The following is a 4,573-nucleotide window of genomic DNA, read 5'->3' on the forward strand; positions in this document are numbered from 1 at the left end:
AAAGAATATACAAGAAGAGAGGGGGACATGAACCAAACCTGTCCATGACCAAAATGAGAAAATACTAGTTAGTTCATCAAATCAGAATTGAAAAGTCACAAATTGTTATGCTCTCAAGTTCTTTAGACTTACAAAATCCATAAAAGCTTGTGCATGCTTAAAGATCAATAACACGAGACAACTTCTAGATCATGTTCAGAAGTCCTCTTTCTTGATAGTTGCCTGATACAGAGAATTCTTGGCATCTAGACGATTATTTTCTAGAACACCTGAAACTTTATCTATCTTGCAGTGGAGAAGGGAAGTAGTACACCCGGTTCATTAGGTTATATTATACCACTGCAGGGCCCAATTATAGTTAAAAAAAGAGTTTGATCCTGGCTCAGAATGAACATTAGCTATATGCTTAATACATGCAAGTCGAACGTTGTTTTCGACGCGCCTAGCCTTGAGACCCTGCTGCAATGAACCGAGACAACTCCCTGCAAACAATTAATAGTAGAAGGTACATAAAATGCGTTAGCAAATGCCTCGTCACGAATCAGGGACCAGACATAAAATTGACAGAGAACACCACAAAGAAGTGAAATATGAGTGTAAATTGATTGACCACCCTTATTTACCTATTTTAATGCCCACCCACCTTGTTTTATGCCATGTGTCTTTTTTCTTAATCATGTTAAACCATGGTTAACAATTTAAAACTATAATAAATAAATTTGTTTTCTTTTAATTTATAAAATTAAGTTAAAAAAAATGAACATCAACCACGATTCCTCTTCATTCTAAAAATAAATAAAAAATTGAATCCCAAATCAACTGCCACATCCATCACCGCATCCGCCGCCGCCGTCGAACACCATATCTTCAATCAACATCCCACCGAGCACACCTCCTAGCAACCCAGTGTCGAATCCCATCCCAGACTTATTCTTCTTCTTTCCCGGTTGTTGCTTCACTTGCTCCACCGGCGGGTAATCCTGCGGCGACGTCTCCCCTCCCCAAGAACTCCTCCCCCACCCTCCTCTCCGACCTCGGCGTCTCCCCACTCTCAACCTTAACCCTCCACATCCCCCTCTTCGCGGCACCCAACCCCTCGCCATCCCCAAACCCCGCCGCAATTTCCTCAACTCCGAGCCTCCCGTCAATGATATCGCCGGTCTCAACCGTGGCGCCACCACCAAGTCCGATATCGGCCCTGCCCGTGCGGCTCCCGACTTACCCGATCGCTCGGCGACGACAATCGGCGGGGCTGCTCCGCCTAGGGTAGGATGTGGCTGGGGAAACCGAAGGAGGAGGAGGAGGAGGTAGACGACGGCGATGTTGATGTGGATGTTCATGTTTTTTAACTTAATTTTATAAATGAAAAGAAAACAAAATTTATTTATTATAGTTTTAAATTGTTAATCATGGGTAAGAAAAACAGACACATGAAATGAGATGAGATGGGTGGGAATAAGGATGATCGGTAAATTTATACAAAATTAATTTACAGTCAGGTGTAAATATAGCAGAAAGTAACTTACGTACAGATCAATGAATTGATGTCCACGGTTACGCCAAATGCCTTCGCCATTGCTTCAATAGTGACACTCTTGTAGGACTCCAAATATTGAGAATAAACTACAGTTCTGATCTCCCTCATGTAGTACCGGAAGTGTGGATGCAAATAACGATCCAATATCTGCTCAGTCAGATCAGCTGCAAAAAATAAAGATAGAAAATGACAGCTATGAATAAATGGAAAAAGAAATGTGACCAGTAACAAGAATTTCTTAATGACGTAAATTATCTACTTACCAAAGGCTTTGAAAAATGGCTTGTACTGACAATCATACAGTGGGTTCAAAAATTCAGACAAGTACGGGACTTTCCTAGTCACAGTTAATATCTGGAGCATCCACCACCTGTGAAACATGGGTTAAAATTAGAACTCACATATGGATAGCTAATACCTCAGGAAAATTCTATAATGAGTTAATACATGTCATGCATTAATTCTGTATAAAATTGTAAAATGAGTTCTCAAAATAGTAATATTAATCCTCAAAACTGTTAAAAATTTAATTACAACATTACTCATTATGTATCGTTAAAATAGTAAAATATGTGTTTTAAGTGATAATGTAAAATCACAATCACATAGTTAGTATACCTTTTGCTTTAAAGAAACTCTATCCAAAGATATAATGCTTGTCAGGACGGTATAGATTATGAAGATGTCATAGGGAAAGATCTCGTAAGTGGTGAAAATAGCAACAAATCTGCTGCCTTCTTAAAATTTCGAGAGGACATGCAGTATAAGCCTTGAGCCTTCATATACCTTCAAGCGATTCTTCCTTTCCCAATCACCTCCCTCTTCAAATAAGCTGCATGTCAACATTGCCGAATGGTTAAAAAAACTCAACTACAAAATTTGGAAATGAAGAAATTATAAATGCAGCTCACAGAGCCCAAGGCACTACTTACTTCTTCGCTTTCTCAATGCTCTTAGAAATGAGGTCAAAATCCATGTAAAAGAAACCAAGCTGCAGTGTGTAGAACACCAAGTCCATCTTTTGCCCAACTGCAACTGTCTTGCTTTCTTTTACCTTGAGTCGTCCCAGTGCTTTCTCCTGGGGTCACAAGGAAAGAAGTTACAATCAAATGAAACATAAAGAAAAAAAATGATTCATAGAACAAACAAATTTCAAACCTATGTACCTTGTCACCAATACGGATGAAAAACAGGGACTTGGCCAAATGAGTCTCTAACCTTACTCAGGGACGTATTTAAGTGTAAGGTTAGTTGGGCTGTAGCCCAAGGGAGATTTCTCCCAACAACCTCTATCTCTACTACTATAAAGCCAGGCCCTCAAAAGCTTCACCAAATTGTGAACTGCCAAATTTGACATTCCAACGCTATATTCTGACAAACTTAGACGAGGGCTATTACAGTAATAACGAAAAGAAGAAAAAAGAGAAAATCCAAAAACAAAATTCCCGGCAGAAACGTGGGACAACAATCCGGGGAGAAACGTGCGACAACACGAACTCATCCACATCGCTCAGCAGTTAACCAGAAAAATCGCCATCTTCAGCAATTAACCAGATAATCACGATCTGAATGTGGGAAGGGAAGTTATTGATGGACTCGCCACCATTTAATGACTACAAAAGGAAGAAGAAGGTTCAACCCAAAAGGAGAAGGCGAAGGAAAAAAACTCTCCACTCTCAGTTTACGATTCCTCCACTCTCAGCTTGGCTCGAAAGTTCAGTTTTTTTTTTCTTCTGCAATCAGACTCAACTGAGTCGTGTTAAGGTATTACCTTTTGGGTGAATTCTATCGATTCTTACTCCCAAAACTGAAATCGTTATCTCTTTTCCAGGTTTCCTTTAGGTGCAGCTCCGAACCTAAACAGCCGCTCGAAACCGTGGACTCATGTTTGAATGGTATGTCTGCCGCTCCTACAATTGGGTATTGAGGTATGTTCTTGAAGGAATGAGCCTTAAAATTGATTAGGTAGTTGAGGTCTGTTCTTAAACGAGTGGTGGAATTGAAAGAGTGGTTATTTGGGTATTGAGGTATGTTCTTAGTGGTGGAATTGAGGTATGTTCTTAATGCTAAACGATTTGTTATTTTTTGGGAATATATCAAGTTATAAAGGGGGCTTTATAGGTTGCTCTTTTGTTTATCTGCAAATGTGTAGGCATCCCTTATTGATGTGATCTTCCACTCTTTTGCTTTCTCATGCTTTCCTTTTAGTTCTATCTCCTCTTCTCCTTAATTTTTTTTCAAAAAAATTCTATTTCATTTGGGATGCAGAGCAAGTGAGATTGAGAATTTGGGATGGGAGGAAGTTTTCAGGTACAATTGTTACTACAATCACTGCATCTTTGTATTTATCTTTTTCAACAAGCAGTGCAGCCTTGCTAATAACAAATCGGTTTGGGTATATTTTTCAAATTACTTATCTATGGTTGTTCTTATACTCCACTGCCTTTACCACTTGGCTTGCATTTTTTCTATATTTAGAAAGAATATGATATATTTGATTACATTTATGATGTAATGAACTCATTCAGTTGGTTCCAGGTTGTCTTTGTATCTCCATTCTGAAGGAACTTGATATATTTGGTTGCAGACTTACATGTATGATTCAGTGATTTCGATAAAATGCAACTGGGTTGTTTTGGCCTATATCATTGAATGTTCAGTTATTGAGCTGTTACTGAATGTTGGTTTGCCTACAAAATACCGCTTTCAACTGCATAATAGTATTTACGTTGTTTACTGAGCTAAATGTAATTTTTTGTAAATTTTTTTATCAATGCAGCTCCTGCTATTAGATGTTCTAGGGATTGTGGACTACTCTGAGCAGTCACTGAACAATAAGGAACAATAGGCTGGGTAAAAAGCTGCAATTGTGTACAACCATGAAGCTATCTCATTCGTCTTTGTTTCAAGTAATGACCTTTCTAGCTAATATAACTTTTTCCATACTGTGCAAATTTTCACATTTTTTAAATTTTTCCAGGACTATGAAATTGCTAATCTTGAGGCATGTGGATTTCAATGTATATAAGAATTCCT

The 4,573-nt window shown here is 38.5% G+C and overlaps 1 pseudogene; it reads right to left on the minus strand.

Moving 5' to 3' along the window:
• Nucleotides 1–157: 157 nt before the first annotated feature.
• Nucleotides 158–2,894, minus strand: LOC101297061 (annotated as a pseudogene).
• Nucleotides 2,895–4,573: the final 1,679 nt, after the last annotated feature.

This window comes from Fragaria vesca, linkage group LG5, assembly GCF_000184155.1.
Source record: "Fragaria vesca subsp. vesca linkage group LG5, FraVesHawaii_1.0, whole genome shotgun sequence".
NCBI lineage: Eukaryota > Viridiplantae > Streptophyta > Magnoliopsida > Rosales > Rosaceae > Fragaria > Fragaria vesca.